Source organism: Falco naumanni, chromosome W (genome assembly GCF_017639655.2).
Source record: "Falco naumanni isolate bFalNau1 chromosome W, bFalNau1.pat, whole genome shotgun sequence".
NCBI classification, from domain to species: domain Eukaryota; kingdom Metazoa; phylum Chordata; class Aves; order Falconiformes; family Falconidae; genus Falco; species Falco naumanni.
The window spans coordinates 27,061,596-27,082,285 of NC_054079.1; the positions used below are offsets into that span (position 1 = coordinate 27,061,596).

The 20,690-nt window shown below is 42.1% G+C and overlaps 1 long non-coding RNA gene across 1 annotated transcript; it reads left to right on the forward strand.

The window, feature by feature from the left end:
• Window positions 1-1,384: 1,384 nt before the first annotated feature.
• Window positions 1,385-3,521, forward strand: LOC121080709. Its single transcript, XR_005825473.1, has 2 exons — window positions 1,385-1,433; window positions 3,303-3,521. It is a non-coding gene; the product is annotated as an uncharacterized LOC121080709 (long non-coding RNA).
• Window positions 3,522-20,690: the final 17,169 nt, after the last annotated feature.

A 20,690-nucleotide genomic window follows, 5' to 3' on the forward strand; every position in this document is an offset into this window, starting at 1 on the left:
AGCTAGTTCACCTGCCAATCACCCTCCAAAATAATATCACAAACAACACCAGACCAATGCTGTAGAATTGGATCTTTTCTCGAGTTCAGCATCGGTGGGGTAGTTGGGCTTACTGGAGGAACTACATGTATTGAAGTAGTAGGCAGGTTCATTTTAACTCACTTTTCCAGGTTTCTTAATCTATCTATTACCTCCTGTAAGGATTTCTCTGTATTGTTATCACAAAGCTTCTCCCCGCCTTCCTCCTCAAATTCGTCCGATGATGTTTCAGAACGAGGAGGTTACGTCATCGGACGGCGCTTTTGCGCCCCCCCCCCCCCCCCCCCGCCATTTGACCTACGAGCTGTAGCCACCCTCCTTTTTGGCCTTGCTCCACCCACAGCTCCAATTGGTGCAGCAGGACTCGCTGCTCCTTCTTTCTGTGGAGGCTCAACTGCCTCTTCCGCTTTCGGCTCAGTTACAACAGACCCCAGAGGAGTAACTTCCGGTTTGTTCGCTGTCTTATCGAAAAGCTCCTGTACTGTTGAACACGCATGGGCAGACATACCCTTGGGCATGAGTATGCCCAACTCCGAAAAATGTAGCCAAGAGAGAAGGATTTGGTGAGTCACCCTTCTGCTCTGTTGATTTTTCTACCACATCTCCCCCCAACGCTTCTATAGCTGCCGCTGCTAATTTTTTTCTCGCCTTCATAGTTTCCAGAGTGTTAACTATCGACCGCCACGTAGCTCCTAACGCTTTAGCTTCTTTTCCTTCTTTACCTCCATCGATTGTAGTATCCCAGAGGCAATTTCCCACTTCTCTCCATTCCGTAATACTAAACAATAACGCGGGCTTGAGGATCTTATCCTTTTTTCGTGCCCAGTGAACTCATGTCTCCACTTCTGTTTCTTTAACGCCCTCCCCTCTCTTAAGGAGGATTCTAGTTAACAGTTTAATTGCCACGTCTAATTCCATCATGGTCTTCCTCAGAGCTCCTCCCTCTCACAGAAAGGGTATCAGCAGAGAAGCCCCGCCGCACTCGTTGCGGTCTTCCTTAGTGCCCTCCCTTCTCTCAGATAGGATATCAGTGGAGAGCCCTGCCGCGATTTACTCTACGCGGTTTTACCGCCGGCGGAGGTGCGATCTGCAGCTCTACACCGAACTCTGGACTCCGCTTTTCGCCTTCCAGGTTCTGCCCGCCTCCGACCTCCAGCTCCCTAATCAGACAACGTCCCTTCGGGTCCGATGCACGGAGACTGCCTCATTTAAGCGAACCACATTTAAGCGACTAAATGGGTCCCTGTTCGGGCACCATACGAAGAGGGTCCCCCGTGGAGAGTCAGCCAAGTCAAAACAATCACACCAATATGGCTACATGCCGTGCTCTCTTTATTAAACAAACAGGTCATATTTATAACTTAAACCGACCATTCACCCGACTTTACACACAGGTGAGTGGATAAAAGTCTCTGGCCATGCGGGCAACCATATCACTGATTGGTGAGCATGCTGCAGGCACCTGATCAGAGTGTGCTGATGAGAGTGTGTTGATTCCGTGGTTCTGTTTCAAAGAACGTCTTCAGAATTTCTTAGTGATTAAGTATTCTTTATTGTCGGCACCGGGCGTACGGGGGATCCTTCCACCAATCGTACCCACTCAGAGGGGCAGACTATCTTATATTTATATAATGAAACAATGAATATTCCATTAACGCCTATACATATTCATTACCTGAACCCGCCTACCCTCGCTTCGTATGCTAATTAGCTTATCAGTCTTTCACGCTTGCGCAGATTCTTCCAAAAATTGTGGGCCGGGGTCTTTAGAATGTGGGCAGTGGTCTACGGGAGGAAGGCTGTAGGTCTTCCTCATGGTGTACTTTTCACCTTTTGCTCATTATGTGATGGTCTTGCACATTTGCAGTGTTCTTATCAGTCTGAGGTAATTTATGCCCTTGCTGGCCATCTGCTTTTCTTGCTTAATTATTTCTTTTACCCTTATCTGTCCTCTCCTGCTGAAGTGTTTCGCTAAAGTTTTAACACAGGAGGTCAGCAGATAGGCGGATGTCTAACAAAGGATAACAGAACAGACACCACAGGTAGATGAGTAACATGTGGCGGTACATGATATCTACAATTGTTACAGTGGCTAACAAACATAATGTTTATTCTTTAATTCTATTCTAAAGTTCATTCACACTACATCACTTTGAAGCATATGCTTTGCTGTGTTTCAAAAGTGATGAGTTGGCAGACTTGTAGAAATCTTTCCCAGGGTTTTTACAATACCCCTTGTAGTTTTACTCAGGGACATCCAGCTGTCCCATTATCTCCTTGGTAGGGCAGCTTGCTTTGCAGATAAGGAGGACAGCTCTCCTTGCAGAGATTTGCAACTTCCTTGTCAGAACAGTCTATATGATCTTTCAGACATTTTAACCCCTTTGTCGCTATACAATTACAAGCTTATTTATGCATTAAAATGAATATTGTTTATGAATACAAACTTGACCATATTATTTACAGCTTATTCACATCAGTTCCCAGGACCTGCTCTGCACCTGGCTTTTATGTTTGTGCATAGCTTGTTTTCTTTCTCCCACTGCTTGTTCCAAGGACAATTTAAAGTTGCTCTGCAGCTTCAACTAACAGGCCTGGGTTGTCCAACCCGGACAATGGTAACATATGTCCTTGGTCCTTTAAAAATCCCTCTACAACCCACCACACTGGATATGAACAAACTATGCGATAAAATGCAATGTACCTTTATTTTGCTTATTTAGTTGTGAGTGTGTGACCCATATGGCAGGAATATGCCTTCTAAGCTGGCTAAGTAGCTGCACAGTCACAGTGACAAAGTTCAGTGACAGTAGGCAGAGAGGGACTCCTCCAGAACAAGAATACTTGGGGGGCTTAAATTAATCCTGAAACAGGTTTTTAAATGCTGATTTTAGAGGAAGAGTATTCACATGACTAAGCTGATTAATCAGCGTGGAAGTTAAAATGCTAAGGCTTGAGCGGGCCTCTTGACTGAACTCTCACCCTGTCTCCTGAAACAGTAATTATCACTGTGTAACCTTTATGATAAATTAGTCCCTGTGCTAAAGAAAGCAGACTCCAGACTGGCCTTGAGCAGTTCTGTGGCCTTGCGTATGTAACAGAATGTGAGTTATACATATCTGTTATCTGTATTATGCATAGTGTCTCTAAGTATCCACTTTACAGGGACAGAGTTCACATCAGCAGTCTGTTTGCTGCTATGTTCTCTCCCATAGCTATAGTAAATAAACTGCTTCTGACCCGACCAAAAATTTGTATTCCAGTTATTCCATGACATAATCTGATGCCATGACTTGGATTCACACATCTTGCTTCACCTGGGAGGACTGCAGACTGCTCCCTGCCAAAACCCCTTGGTGCCACTCAGAAAGGTGCGGGACCTTTCGACATACCCGTTGGCTTGTTGAAACAGTGTGCAAATTAGAAGGAGCGACCCCCCTTGTACCTGGCGCTGCAATAAACATACTTGATTTATAACTCTCCTCAAGTTGTAGAGTTCAATTCCGCATGTCAATTTGATGACCCAGGTGGGACAGTCTCTGTCCAGCTGCGGGACCTGCTGAGGATGGGACTCGTCTGGGTGCCCCTGAGATTTCTTGGGAGGACTCTCCTCCTCACCCAGATCATGGCAGGGACAGACAAGGACCATCATTGGAGGACCAGTTATGTTGTAATTGGGTTGGGGATACCTGTTAGTCGTGAGGAGACGTCCTATGCGAGATAAAGAGCGATGGTGCTTGCCCCTGGAAAGGTTGGGTATGGTAATTTGGGTGCTCTCCTTGATACAGTAGCAAGAAGGGGCCTCTTGAGGGGTAACTTAGGTTTTCTCTGGAGTGGTGTGTTTTGGCCATGGTAATTTGGGTTCTCTTCAAGAATGTGTTTTGGTCATTTTGTCATCTGTTGTAAAATTTGGTACCATGTATTATTTGAGACCTCTTGTTTATATTTGATGCTCTGGAATGGCATAACGTTGTTTGAGTTCGGAATTTCCATTACAAAATGGTATTTTTGTTATCTATCTGAGTGAGCAGAGTGAGTGAGTGTATAACGAGCCCTTTTGTGTGTTTTGTGCAACTGAGATGTAGCTCAGCTACGAAGCAAGTGCTGAAACCTGTAACTTCCAATAATTTTTAACTGTATTGTATAAAGTTGAAATGGGAGGTCAACAGAGTGGGGAAATAGTAAAAAAGAGCCCTTTGGGTTGTATTTTGGCTCATTGGAAGAATATAGGAGGAGCTCCAAGTGGGAGTGTGAATCTGAAAACATTGATAAAATATTATAATCAATGGTGGCCTTTATATATTTTAGAAGATCAGGAAAATGTAACACCTTGCTACAGTTAATGCTATTTTTAAGATGACAAGGAAAATTGGATGAAGTAATGTATGCAGGTATGTTTTTCACATTGAGAAGTCATACAGAGTGTGGCGGAAGGAGTGCAGGATTAATATAGCACCACCCAATCCTTTGATTTTGACTCTAGAAAAGGATAGGGAAAAATTGAGACCTAAACTAGAAAGATGTTCTTGTTGAATTTTTTGTGAAATATGTGATTGCTATGTTTTGTAAGAAACAGCCTCAGGTTGTGGCTCCTCCTGTGGAGCAACCGGGGTGAAGCACGTTGTGAGATAAAAACTTGCACTAATGTAGGACCTGAAGTGGGGGGGAGTAAAGGACCCTATGGAAGTGTTAAAGTATTGGGGTGAGTTTGTACAAAACCCCATACTCACTCGAAGGTGCGACTGAATCATGCTGGACGCATGGCAGGGTGTTTTCTGTTTGCCTGCAAAGGCATGATATGTAAGAACACAGACTTAAAGCAACAAGGAGCAGATTTGCATCCAGGGTACGAAAGGGTTAAAGCAGAAGTGCTGTTGCAGAGGCAGGCATTTGTAACCGCTGCAGAGCAGGAAGAGCTCTCCTGCCCGAATCCTTCAGAAAGTGAGGAGGAGGGGGTTGCTGTTGCTGACAATAGAACAGAAGGACCCGAAAATGTTACCCCAATTGCTGCACGCATTTGTAGTGCAACGGGACCGGTAACTGGCACCTTTAGGGCAGGCAATGGGACCAGAGGGTCGAACAAGAATAAAGGTGAATTTTTGATGGGAGATTTAGATGCTTGGAAATCAGTTGTGAAAGACTCTCAGGATGATCCAATAGGAGTAGAAAAAGGTTTGAGTTGATTGTTACTGGGTAATTGTGATGTAGAAAAATTGATAGAAGAAGCATGGAAAGTGTATAGCAGGTGGGACAAGAAAAGCTGGGTCATGCTGTAGTTGCAGCTATGGTGGCTGCTTTGGGAAAAGTGAAAACTGGTAGAGGGACTAATATGAGAAGATGAGGCAGAGGAGGAATGTCAGGCAGAGGTGAAGGGGTGAATCCCTCTCCTGTGGGACCGGATCAGTGTGCATATTGTAGAGAAAGTGGGCACTGAAAGCTAAAGAACCATCAGGGGGTTTGGGTGACTGGATTAGAACTAGACTGACGGGACTTGGAGAAACAACCCTAGTGGATCCACTGGTTAAATTAAAGCTAGGAACTAGAGAAAAACGAGGTGGAATTTTTAGTGGATACAAAAGCAACTTATTTGGTGTTAAACTTCAGTGAGAAAAGAATTTGTTACAGTTGTGGGAACTACTGGCCGCCAGGAAAAAGCATTCTGAAACCTTTAAAGTACAAATAAAGAAAACAAATAAGAATGCCAAATTCACCAAAATCTTAGTTGGGATGAGATTTATTAGAACATCTAGACATTTAGAGAAGGAGAAATGGAACTAAAAGTTAAAGATGATAAATTAATTGAAATCTTGAGCTTATCTTTAATTCAACAGAAAAGTGGAAAGGAGAACTTCCCTTGTTGCAGATTATCTTAAGATTTTACTGAATCTTTCTATATTTTGTGTTTATGTAACAGTTAGTTATAAGAGCATTTTGATTTTAAGGAGTTAACCTCCATGTTAGAATTATGTTAGCACTTATTAACCAATGACATATGAATCGCTGTGCTGCTTGTTATCCGAGACTGTTACTTGAAGTCCCTATGCTATAGACCATAATACCCTTAGTCTTTACTCTCTAGACCATAACCAGAGCACCTAGGTTCTATTGTGTATAGGATGAGTTACTGGACAGCTTAGCAAGGCCGATATCCAGCCGTCCAACTTGGCAACAAAACTTACTTTTAAGGTGTCCTGAAGTGAACTACCTTCATTATAATACTAAAAATCACACCCACAGGTCAAGACGACCCTTACCCAGGTGAAGACCCTTCCCCTGTGCAAGCGTAGTAACAGAAAAAGATGACACAGCAAATATTACAATTATATGCAAATTTCTAACCAATCATTGTAACTGGGAGTGTACGACCTTGTAATTTTGTGTATAAATGTAATGGTAAAATCTACACAGGTGTGCTTAATTTGTGGAGATGCCACTGAGCACCCAGCGCTGCAATAAAGGAATGCCTGCTTCTTAATACTACATTGGTTTCAAGAGGTTTGATTCCCGATTTCAGTGATAGTGTTGATTTAAAGAACGTAGTCAAAATTTGTTAGTGACTAAGTATCCTTTATTGGCAGCGCTGGATGCACGGGGGATCCTTCCGCCTAATGTGCATGTCTAAAGTAACTAACTATCTTATATTTATACCATAAAACAATGACTATTCAATTAACGCCTATACATAGTTATTACCTAAACCTGCCTACTCTCGCTTTGTATGTTAATTAGCTTATCAGTCTTTTGTGCTTGCGCAAATTCTTCCAAGAATTGTGGGCAGTGGTCTTTGGGAGGAAGGCCTTAGGTCTTCTTCAAGGTGTACTTTTCACCTTTTGCCAGAAAATGCTGAGCTGGCTGAGTTGGCTGTTTTCCAAACCTGCAGAACCAGTTTCAACCAATTCTCGCTTTATCTGTCTTTCCCCCCACTGGGGTGTTTTAGCTTAAGTTTGATCATAACAGAAGGACAACAGATAACAGGATGTTAGCTTAGGTTTCAACAAAAGGTCGACAGATAACAGGATAGCATTACAAGATGTTGACAAACAGAATACACATTGAGGATGTCATTATTCTATCCTACAGTGAATTCATACAATATCTGTGTCAGCTAGGTTAAGTAAGCAGAAAGGTTTGAGTGGGGTATAGAAATGAAACAACAGGTGAATGGTATGGTCACAGGGTATTTAGATGTGTCAGGTAATATGGGATCCAAGCATGATGTAAATGGTATGGAATAAAGGGTAGAGATTGTCCTGGGTCTGGCTGGGATGGAGTTAACTGTCTTTGTAGCAGCCTGTATGGTGCTGTGCTTTGCATTTGTGGCTAAAACAGTTTTGATAACACACCAGTGTTTTAACTATTGCTATAAAGTGCTCACGCAGCATCAATGCTTTTTCTTTCTCCCCCCCTCCTCCCCCCCCCAAAAAAAAAAAAAAAAAAAAAGTCAGTAGGATAGGAGTGAGCTAGACATTGGTTGGGGACATAGCCAGGACAGGTGACCCAAACTGACCAAAGGGATATTACATATCATATATTTTGCATGCTCAGCAAAAGCAGGAGGAAGGGGGTATGTTTGTGGTTATGACAATGTCTTCTGAAGCAACTGTTATGTATGCTGAGGCCCTGCTTCCCAGGATGTGGCTGGACATCTGCCTGCAAATGGGAAATAGTGAATGAACCTCTTTTTGCTTGTGTATGAGCTTTAGCTCTCTTTAATAAACTATCATTATCTCAGTCCGCAAGTCCTTTTATCTTCCTTCTATTTTATCCCCATCCTGCAGGAGAGTGAGAGAGAAGCAGGGTGTCTGCTGGCCAGTATCAACCCACTACAGCTTTTTATATTATTTATAGTGTTTAGAAGTTTATCACTCATGTTTTACAAGAGTTGTCTTGCATAAACTGATATAGAAAATAATCTTGCAAGTAACCTAAAACTCTGCTGCAGGCAGGAATTGCATAGATAACAGGAACCATCAATATGCAAGCAGGAGCCCTATTGTCTGCAAAAGGCGGTTTGAAGCTCAGTCTGCTCAGCATTCCGAGGAGGGGGCTGTTAGCACTGATGCAGATGAGCTCAACAAGAATGTAGATAAGGAACCTTCTGACAAAGACGTGCTAACTGTGAAAAGAAATAAACTGTTGAAGAGATAAAACTCAAGGATACTAGAAATCCGAGCAAAAGTAGGGTAAAGGTAATTGTGGTAGTGGAAGATCGCGACCTCCTACTCAAATATCTCCCCCCCCAGGAGGCGAATCCCCAGCTCGGGGAGCATGCGTAGTGAATTAAAAAGGAGCTGTACCCTTAAATCGAAGCGGGAAAGAAACTAACCAATAATTAGTTAGGAGGCGTCGACTTTAGGCGGAACTAACCAACTTAACTGTATACATGTGCATTGTGAGTTGAACTAGGTGTGCAAGTTAGGAGGAATGATCTTCCTTGCACCCAGTGCTGCAATAAACATACCTGCTTTATAACCTTCCATGGGTTGTGTTTTCACAAGTCAAAGCTATGTATGATTTGGAAGTAGGTGAGTTTCTTTTTCCCACATAGAGAATACTGGATCAGTGCCTCCATAGGTAGGAAGTCTGAAAATCTTGGGCGCTGCAATCACCATCATGGGCCCTGTAGTTCAAGTGCTGTGTATCGCTATGCAAGTGTAGTAGGTGGGTTCCTATGCCAGTTTATATCATGCAGCCTGCTAAGCTGATGAAGCTCACCATAGGAGAGAGCATAGCTGGAGGGCAGTAGTGCTCTTGCTTTCCTTTAAGATGCCTGTAACTGGCTGCAGTTTTGATATCAAGGAGATGATGGTTCTTTGTGAAAGGCACAGACACTTAAGGTTAATTAACTAGCTTATTGTGTAAAGAACATAAGTAGTAGAAAAGGTGTTTGCAGTAATAGTAATAGAAAAGGTGGTAACAATCTTATGTCCCTTCTGATGTTAATAGAAGCAACAGAAAAGGTAATAGCAGTCTTGCTCCTTTCTGATGCTGGAAACCCCAGCTATTGCAGCATCAGACAAGCCCCTTCAGGGTTGATCACAGCATGCTGTCCAGAATTCCTGTCTGTGGCCAGGTTTATTGGCATTGTGGTCTTTAGAGCTTTTATAAGATTTTCTTACATGTAAAGAAATCTCATAATTTCTGCTGTCAGGTAAAGGAATGTTACATGTAGATATGCTGCTTAATCTCAAGATAAGATATGTAGATGACATCTATGTGTACTAAGTAGGAACCATGTACAGGCTTCCCCATTACAGTTAATCAGTTAAGTTCATCCAGCTGATGAACTGAAGGTTCACTGAGGTTCACTGTCACTGAGGTTTGTTGAGACGCTCCACCACATCTTCATAGGAACAAGTTAAAGACAGTCATGGTATGTGCTGTAAGAAACTATGGACTAGGGTATTGTTTATTTAAATTTATGTTAAGTCCATATGTAAATGTAAAGATTAGACAACAAAAGATAAGATAACCACCAGGTGTCCAGGATGCCACTTGTGAAAAGATAAGATCACCGCCAGGTGTCCAGGATGCAACCAGGTGTCCAGGAACCGACAGAAACAGGGCAATGAGACAAAGGAGGAAGACCAGCAGGAGGCAGAAAACGACCCCCCTAACAACAAAAGCATGACTCCACTACCTCATGAACATGGAAGTAAAGATGTATAAAAAGGGACTGTTTGAACTGCTCAGTACGGCAGTTGGCGGAGCGCAGACTCCCCTGTCGTCCAGCGCTGTTTTGCTCATATTCTACTTGCTATAATTAATAAAATTTTAATTGGATTATGATCCGTTGTGGTCTCAATTTATAACAATTTCTGGTGCCGTGACTCGGATAAGGAACGGTGGGCTTTGGTCCTCCGGGGAGGCGCCCCGCGACATTTCACGGCCCCGCGACCAACAGCTTACTCCAACCTTACCGACGAACCTAAATTCTAGAATAATGAGCAAAGGAGAAACCGGTAAAATCCCATAAAAATTCTGTGCACGGGAGTCCGGACGAAGACGCAGGACGTGTAAGTATATTGCGAATTTGTTCGCAAGGTTTGCCGTTCGGGCGGGATTGGGTTTCCTGGAATATAATGAGTGAGAGGTTCGATCTACTGAACCAAGCGAGTGTGGACTCTTAAGTACTGCGTTTCCCATCTCCCGCGAGGGACTGGGCCAGGAACAAGGGGAGCGAGTGAGTGTATGTTTGTGGATATTCCAGAAGATGGGGGCGAAGGGCAGCAAGCCTTCGAATCCCATGGGATGGGTACCCACTGTACCTAAGAATACCCCTCTGGCATATATCTTAGACAATTGGAGATATTTCCCTGGAACCCTAGGGAAAGATAAGCAGAAGATGATAGAATATTGTACTAAGATATGGGGAGGGAAGAAGATTTCTAAAAATGTCTTTTGGCCAGTCTATGGGTCAGAAGAAGATTGGGTAAGACAACAATTAAACCTCTGGGTTAATAATAAAAAACCCCTTAACCCGGAAGAGAGTCAATATGCGGAAGTGTGGCTAGAAAGACCAGGAGCTAGACTTTATCAACTGAATGAAGTAAAAATTAAACAAAGAAAAAAGAAGGAAGAGTTAGACGAAACCCTTCTAACCCCCCCTCCTTACATTCCTCCTCCTGCTCCCGCAGAGGTCCCCAGAGCGCCCACTCCCCCACCAGAGTCGGAACAGGGGTCTCCCCCTCCTCCTAGACGTGTAACTAGAAGTCAAAAAGGGGCAACTCAGATGTACCCCCTAAGGGAAATACCCATGGGGGGACCTCAACCTGTGATCGGATATATTTCCATACCCCTAAACTCGGCTGACCTACGAGATTTTAAAAGAACCGAGATGGGAAACTTAATTGAGGACCCACTCGGAGTGGCAGAAAGATTAAATCAATTTTTGGGACCAAATCTTTATACTTGGGATGAGATGCAATCTATCCTTGGTCAATTATTTACTACCGAGGAAAGAGATATGATTAGACGAGCAGGAATGAGACTGTGGGATGCTCAGCATGCCCAGGGGCCCCAAGCAGATATTAAATGGCCACTCCAAAGACCTAATTGGGATAATCAGGATCCAGTGCATAGAACTCATATGCAGGACCTGAGAACTATAGTAATTCAGGGGATTAGGGAAGCAGTACCCCGTGGCCAGAATATCAATAAAGCATTTAATGAAATGCAAAAGAAAGATGAAAGCCCTACTGAGTGGCTGGAACGACTGAGGAAAGCCCTTCAGCTGTACTCTGGGGTAAATCCAGACGACCCTTTAGGGCAAGCGCTCCTCAAAACTCAGTTTGTGGCAAAATCATGGGAAGATATCAGAAAGAAGATTGAAAAGTTAGAAGATTGGCAGAATAGAGGGTTGGATGAATTATTGAGGGAAGCTCAGAAAGTCTACGTAAGGCGGGAAGAAGAGAGCAACAAGCGACAAGTAAAAATGATGATAGCAGCGGTCAGAGAGGATCGCAAAGGGCGGACTGGTGAACACAGATCTGCTGGAACGAAACAAGGGAATGTAGTAGTAAAGAAGGAACAGAGATGTTGTTTTTACTGTGGAAAGAAGGGACATATAAAAAAGAATTGCAGAGAAAGGATCAAGGATGAGGAAATATTGAAAACGGAATAGGAGAGTCAGGGGCTCTATATCTTAGGGGACCGGAGTCATCATGAGCCCTTGATAAAATTAAAAATAGGTCCCCATAAACAAGAGTTCACCTTTTTAGTAGACACTGGGGCTGAAAAATCAACTATTAAGCAAATACCTGAGGGATGTAAAGTTTCCCCTGAAAAAGTACAAGTAATTGGGGCAAAAGGAGAACCCTTTAAAGTAAGCAAAATCAAAAATGTGGTATTTGAAACTGAAAATAAATTTGGAATGGGTGAACTCTTGCTCGTCCCTGAAGCAGAATTTAATCTGTTAGGACGAGATTTAATTGTTGAATTGCAATTAGAAATTAAAGTGAAAAATCAAGAGCTAACAGTGTCTGCTTATCCTTTGACCGTGGATGATCAAAAACAAATTAACCCCGATGTCTGGTACTCTCCGGACACAATTAGTAGACTGGAAATCCCACCGATTAAAATCCAAATTTCCGAACCCCACATACCTGTGAGGGTAAGGCAATATCCCATATCCCTAGAAGGACGGAGAGGATTAAAACCAGAAATTGATCGATTGTTAGCACAAGGAATCTTAGAGCCTTGTATGTCACCCTTTAACACCCCCATTCTGCCTGTAAAGAAACCAAATGGGAAATATCGGCTCGTACATGATTTAAGAGAAATAAACAAAAGAACTATCACCCGGTTCCCTGTAGTAGCAAATCCATACACACTGCTAAGCAAGCTAGGACCCCATAACTCCTGGTACAGTGTGGCTGATTTAAAGGATGCCTTTTGGGCCTGTCCACTGGCAGAAGAATGCCGTGACTATTTTGCCTTTGAATGGGAAGACATAGAGACAGGCCGTAGACAGCAATTGACATGGACCGTGCTTCCCCAAGGGTTCACAGAGTCCCCTAATCTGTTTGGACAGGCCCTGGAAGAGCTCTTAAAAGAATACCAGGTACAAACGGGAAACGTGCTGTTACAGTATGTAGATGATCTGCTCATAGCAGGGAATAATAAGGAGGATGTAAGAAAAGAAAGCATTCGACTCCTAAACTTTCTTGCACAAAAGGGCCTACGGGTATCACAAGAAAAGTTACAATTTGTAGAGGAAAAAGTGAAATATTTGGGGCATTATTTGTTTAACGGCAAGAAGATATTGGATCCAGAGCGCATTAAAGGAATTCTGGAATTACCTATGCCTGTCACTAAGAGGCAAATTCGGCAGGCATTAGGGCTATTTGGGTATTGTAGGCAATGGATAGAGAACTACAGCTTTAAAGTTAAATTCTTATATGAACAACTGTCTAAAGACAAAATACCCAAGTGGACCCCTCAGGATCAAGAACAGTTTGCCAGTCTCAAAAGGGAGCTAAGTCAAGCACCGGTTTTAAGCCTCCCAGATTTAAAGCGGCCATTCAATTTATTTGTTAACATACATGAAGGAACGGCATTCGGAGTATTAACTCAGGAATGGGCCGGACAAAAGAAACCGGTGGCATACTTATCAAAGCTGTTGGACCCTGTGAGCAGGGGTTGGCCGAGTTGTTTACAAATCATTGTTGCTGCTGCCTTATTACTTGAGGAAACGAATCGCATTACCTTTAATGGAGAAGTTGTCTTATATGCGCCTCATAACATCAGGGGAGTGTTACAACAAAAAGCAGAAAAATGGCTTACAGATAGCCGATTATTAAAGTATGAGGGAATACTTATAGAATCCCCTAAACTATCTTTGAAAACTATTGGAGCAGTTAACCCCGCTGAATTTTTGTACCCAGGAGAAGGTAATGAACTATTGCATAATTGTTTTCAAACAATTGAACAACAGACACGTATTAGGCCAGACTTAGAAGAAGAAGAACTACAATGTGGAGAAATATTATTTATAGATGGGTCATCACGAATAATGGAAGGTAAACGATTGTCCGGATATGCCATCGTTAAGTTGGAAAAAGGAGAATTTAAGACAATAGAATCAGGCCCGCTGAGTGCCAGCTGGTCGGCTCAAGCCTGTGAGCTGTATGCATTGTGGAAAGCATTAGTGTCACTGAAGGAAAAGGATGGAACTATATATACAGACTCACGCTATGCGTTCGGAGTAGTACACACTTTTGGGAAAATATGGGAGGAAAGAGGATTCGTTAACTCACAGGGAAAAGAACTGATACACCCGGAATTAATTTGGCGAGTTCTGGGGGCATTAAAAATGCCAAATAAAATAGCAGTTGTACATATAAAGGGACACCAGCGAGGTACAAGTTACCAAGTTAGGGAAAATAATGCAGCGGATACAGAGGCAAAACGAGTTGCAGGCAATTATAGTACGATTTTAACTATACAACAAATACCTGTTAGTAAAAATTTGAGTTTTGAGTCTGCAGAAAAGGAAAAACTAGAACAAATGGGAGCTAAGGAACAGGATGGTAAGTACATATTGCCAGATGGGAGAGAAGTTTTGCCGAAGGGCATAGCATTCGAAATATTTTCAAAAATACATAGTAAAACACACTGGGGAACCCAGGCGTTAGTTGATCATTTCAATCAACAGTTTGCCTGTATAGGCGTATATAACATAGCAAAGGCAGTCACGGCGACCTGTGAGACCTGTCAAAAGGTTAATCGAAATAACCTGAGACAAAAACCTCTTGGAGGGCGTTCCCCAGCATACAGACCTTTCTCACACATACAAGTGGATTTTACTGAACTACCCAGGGTAGGGCGTTACAAATATTTATTAGTAATGGTGGATCATTTAACACATTATGTTGAGGCTTTTCCTACCTCCAAGGCAACTGCTAACCAAGTTACTAAAGTGTTACTTGAACACATCATACCTCGATATGGAGTACCTGAAGTAATCGACTCGGACAGAGGAACATACTTTGTGTCAAAAATTGTTAGAAATCTAACAGAAAGCTTGGGTATTAAGTGGGAATACCATACGCCATGGCATCCACAAAGTTCGGGAAAAGTTGAAAGGATGAATGGGGAAATCAAAACTATTCTAACTAAATTAATGATAGAGACCAAATTATCATGGATTAAGTGCCTACCCATGGCACTATTAATTCTCAGAACTAGACCCCGAGCGGATGTGGGAATATCAGCATTTGAAATGGTGTATGGAATGCCCTATAGAATTGAAAGCCCACAAACAAATATTTTAATTCGAGACCGTGCGATAAATGAATATGTTTTACAATTAGCAGAACATCGTAACAAGCTTTGGGAACGCGGACTGATTGTGCAACGACCCCCGTTGGACTTAAAAATTCACAATGTTAAACCTGGGGATTGGATATTGATTAAAGTGTGGAAGGAAGAAACCCTAAAACCCAATTGGGAGGGACCTTGTCTTGTTCTGCTTACAACAGAAACGGCTGTCCGAACTGCTGAGCGTGGATGGACTCATGCCAGTCGCATTAAAGGCCCAGTGACGAGACCCCACTGGAAAGTAATCAGTACACCAGGTGACACCAAGATAACATTGAGAAGATAAAGTTATGATAGAGACTTTATTTGATTATTTTGCTGCATTACCTTTTGGTATAAAGTGTGTATTGCTGTTTATATTTGCTATAATTATTTTTTTTTAATTATTTATTATATATGGAAGCGTACAAAGTGTGTTGAAAGAAATTGCTAAACTTATGCAACCACACAATATTGAATATAGAAGATATGCTGATGCAAATAATATATGCACTCTAGATATATGAATTAGGTGTAATAATTTGAACTACAATTGCTATCCATTTGCTTGTTTTAAATGTAAGGTATGCCAGGATAAATGGTGGACACACTGTGAATTCGGATACCCTCCGACAGGAGTTTGCACACAGTGTTGGAAAATCCAAAGAACTCTTACTGAGTAGAAATTAAAACAATTAGAGTCTAAACAAGAAATTATTTGAGAAGCACATGAGTGGTGGGAAATTTTTGCCAAAGGAATAAACCCTCAATATTATTGTTACCACTCCACCGAACCAGTCCCCTTTGTAGCTGAAATCTTGGCTATAAAGTGCAAAGGGAAGTATTAACCGTGTCTTGCTTTGCCCCATTAGTTAAAGCTGCAAAATAGGAAGCCTATGTAAACAGGCAGAAAGCCCAAAGCAGCTGTTCTCCTGAAGAATTCCCTTGCTGCCGAGAAGATGGTACACCTCGTGGCTCGAAGCAACCGAGTCGACGGGCAAGGCAGAGGAGGAACATACTGCGGAGAAAAGAACCAGAATAATGGGATGCAAAAGCAGCAATGGCCGAAATTCCCCAGGACTGGTAAAAATATACTCAAATTGGCAAAATTGACAGACACCCTTTTCCCTGGTATACCGTTAGTTTTGTTATTGATAACGACCCAAGCAAATGGAAACCCTCATGAACCTTTTAAATGGACCTTAATCAGGTGGGAAGGACAAGTAACCATTCAGACTCAAGTTACTCCAGGAGCCCCTAGTTTTCTCTGTGCGCTGTGTGATCTCATACCAGTAAAACCCTGCCTGAACAAACATGGATTTTATTTTTGCCCTAGTTCGAACCATGAGAAAGGATACTGTAATTACCCAGGACATTATTATTGTGCCTACTGGGGTTGTGAAACAGTAGCCTCAGATTGGGAGGTTGACCAAGACAAGTATTTATGGGTAGTGTGGGGTCCTTTCGGATGTGACCCACCGAAACATGGAACAAATGGAGGTTTTTTGAATGAGGGTACATGTGACAAAATCTACATTAATGTGACACACCCAGAAGATGCAGGTTGGTTGATAGGAAAAACATGGGGGGCTAGACTTTGGGAATCAGGAACCGATAGGGGAGGACATTTCCTTATCAAAAAGGAACCGATACCTCATGATCCTTTACCAGTAGGACCAAATCTGGTTCTGAATCCACCTACTTCATCTGAAGAAAAGGTTGCCCCCATAATTGTCGTAACCCCTTCTCCAGACTCCCTTTCAAAAAAAAAAAAAAAAAACAAAACAAAAAACTAATGACACTGTGACTGAATTCTCCTTATCCAGGGATCTAGAGTTGTCAGAATCTAAAGACCCCTTATGGAATCTCATGCAAGCCTCTTATCGTGCCCTTAATGAAAGCAAACCAAATTTAACTAAGGAATGCTGGTTATGTTATAATGTTAGACCACCATATTTTGAGGCAATTGGAAAACCAGGTAGGATTCAATGGTCTAATGGTTCAAACCCACGAGAATGCCCATGGGATGACCAGAGGAACCATACGCAAGGAATTACTATTCAATTAGTAACAGGCCAAGGAAAATGTATAGGTACAGTGCCCGAAAAGTATCAGCCTTTGTGCAACCGAACAGTCACTAACACCAATATAGAGAAACACAAGAATCAAAATGACAAATGGGCTATCCCGACACCAGGAGCTAAATGGGTTTGTTCAGACATCGGAGTAACGCCTTGCCTATCCCTAAACGTGTTTAATCAATCTCAGTTTTGTGTACAGGTGATTATTGTCCCTCGTCTGATCTATCACACCTCTGAGGAGGTGTTACGCCACTTTGAAGGAGACCTGAATAGACAAAAACGAGAGCCAATTACAGTGGTAACCCTAGCTACACTGCTGATAGCGGGCGGAGTTGGAGCAGGTACAGGCATAGCCTCCCTAGTAAAAGGTCAGGAATTACAAAGTTTGCAGATGGCTGTAGATGGGGATTTAGCAAAAATAGAACAATCTATCCAAAATTTAGCCACTTCAGTAAAGTCTCTATCAGAAGTAGTGTTGCAAAATAGAAGAGGATTAGATCTATTATTCTTAAAGGAAGGAGGGTTATGTGTAGCTCTCAATGAAGAATGTTGTTCTTTTGCTGACTGTTATAAATTGAGACCACAACGGATCATAATCCAATTAAAATTTTATTAATTATAGCAAGTAGAATATGAGCAAAACAGCGCTGGACGACAGGGGAGTCTGCGCTCCGCCAACTGCCGTACTGAGCAGTTCAAACAGTCCCTTTTTATACATCTTTACTTCCATGTTCATGAGGTAGTGGAGTCATGCTTTTGTTGTTAGGGGGGTCGTTTTCTGCCTCCTGCTGGTCTTCCTCCTTTGTCTCATTGCCCTGTTTCTGTCGGTTCCTGGACACCTGGTGGCATCCTGTACACCTGGCGGTGATCTTATCTTTTCACAAGTGGCATCCTGTACACCTGGCGGTGATCTTATCTTTTCACAAGTGGCATCCTGGACACCTGGCGGTGATCTTATCTTTTCACAAGTGGCATCCTGGACACCTGGCGGTGATCTTATCTTTTCACAAGTGGCATCCTGCACACCTGGCGGTTATCTTATCTTTTCACAAGCGGCATCCTGGACACCTGGTGGTTATCTTATCTTTTGTTGTCTAATCTTTACATTTACATATGGACTTAACATAAATTTAAATAAACAATACCCTAGTCCATAGTTTCTTACAATCCCCCCTTTTTCTTTTTATCCTATTATTGTTTATTAGACACTGCTTTCATTCTCGGCACTGTGAACAAACCTTTTTCCACAATCCCAACATTTATCATAACACTCACAAGGTAATACCTCACAATTACAATAGGCATAGTTTTCGCGTGGCATAACGCATTCACAACAATCTTCATCCTCATTAATAGATACACTCTTATATTTTGCCCTAGACCTCGTAATTAAAATAAGCAATTTAGCTATGTCAAACCGTTCTCTAATAAAGTGTAAAATATAGCGTAATATACAAGGCCCAAATATAAGTCCCAGAATCAACATAATAAGTGGTCCTGCTAAAGCAGACAACAAAGTGGTTAGCCAAGGTGAGATATTAAACCAGTTTTCATACCATGACCTGCCCGCCTCACGATCTTTCTTACGTTGATCTAACCTTTTCCGGAGTTCAGACATGGTGTCCTGGACTAATCCCGTATGGTCAGTGTAAGAAACTATGGACTAGGGTATTGTTTATTTAAATTTATGTTAAGTCCATATGTAAATGTAAAGATTAGACAACAAAAGATAAGATAACCACCAGGTGTCCAGGATGCCGCTTGTGAAAAGATAAGATAACCGCCAGGTGTCCAGGATGCCACCAGGTGTCCAGGAACCGACAGAAACAGGGCAATGAGACAAAGGAGGAAGACCAGCAGGAGGCAGAAAACGACCCCCCTAACAACAAAAGCATGACTCCACTACCTCATGAACATGGAAGTAAAGATGTATAAAAAGGGACTGTTTGAACTGCTCAGTACGGCAGTTGGCGGAGCGCAGACTCCCCTGTCGTCCAGCGCTGTTTTGCTCATATTCTACTTGCTATAATTAATAAAATTTTAATTGGATTATGATCCGTTGTGGTCTCAATTTATAACAGTGCTCAAGTTATGTAAATTACTCATGTTAACATATAGGGCTCTACAACTGTGGTGAGTTGATCCTGGCTGGCAGGTAAGCCTCCATCCAGTTGCTCTCTCATTTGTCCCCAGCAGAATGGGAGAGATAATCAGAAGAGCAAAAGCAAGAAAAAAGAACTCGTGGATCAAGATAAAGACAGTTTAAGTGAAGGGGAAAAAACAACAACAACAACGAAATCCCACAAGTGATGCAAAAGAAATCACCACCAGCTAATCCCCAAGCAATGACTACTTTGGAAAAAGTCCCTTCCAGCTTTATTGCTGAGCATGATGTTATATTGTATGGAATATCCCTTTGACCAATTCGGGTCAGCTGCCCCACCTCTGTCCTACTCACTGTGGAGGCAGAGGGAGAAACAGAGAAGACCGTGACATTGTGCTAGCACTGTTCAGGAATAACTAAAACACTGGTGTGTTATCAACACTGTTTTGGTCACCAATCTAAAATGGCACCTTATGAGCTGCTATGAAGAAAATTAACTCCATCACAGCCAAACCTCGTACAACAACCAGGGTACTACGTTCTACTTGAAATCACTATCTCCGCATTACAGTGTCTTCTACAGTGGTTCACTACAGTTGTATACTGGAAAATGTTCTTAAATTTAATAAACACAATATTTCAGTTTTGCTTTCCAAAAATAGTTATAGGTGTGATATAGAAGCTATGCTCCAGAGTCCTATTAAGTACAAAGATGAATATTAATGGTAGGTTGGTAAAATGCTCCTAATTGATACAGTAGTTTTTATTCAGGAACTAACAGTTATTCACCCAGAACAATGCTGAATAGAACATAGCTCAGAAACATGAGAGGTTCTTAATGGCAGTTAGTCCACTGTGGAAAATGCATATACAATATTTATTGCAGGGCCAGGCTTGCAGCAGCCCATCAGGGTGAAAATTTGGTCTTGCTGAGGCTGGTGTGAGATCATCTATTGACTCCTAGGATAACAATCTCAAATTAGGTTTTTATTTCAAAACTGTTGAGGGCATGACATTCAGCTTTAATTGGGACTTTTCATAAGCTAGTTAATCCTTTTTTATCATACATAACTAAAATTCAATTAATATATTTGGTTCAGAATTTTAGTTTTTAATAAAATTAATAGTCCTCTTGATATGGAGAAATAGTGTGAAATGGGGACAATGGACATCGATCGTGATTGTATATGTCTGCTCAAGGAATGTGGGTATGGTGACTGGTCATGGGTGCGGTGTATGGTCACATAGGCACACAGCTTTGAGGAGACACCTACCCTTCTTACTCTGACAAAGGGGCTATTTATAAAAAGGATGAGAAAAGGATGAGAGACATTCCAATGTTATCTAGAGGGAGGAAGTGCTAAGTCTCCTTGCTGGAGAAGATCAGATGGTCACAAGAACATGAATCACCTACAAACCTGCAAGACCACCACATTCCAGGCAAAGGACTGATAAGCTAATTAACATAAGAAGCCAGAGTAAGTGGGTCTAGGTAATGAATATGTATAGGCGTTAATTGAATATTCATTTGTTTTATTGTATAAATGTGAGATGGTTCCTCACTTCGGGCATGCACCCTTGTGGAGGAGCGATCCCTCCGTGCATCTGCGTGCAATAAACATACCTACTTTATAACTTTCGAGTCATAGAGTCTAATTCCGCACATC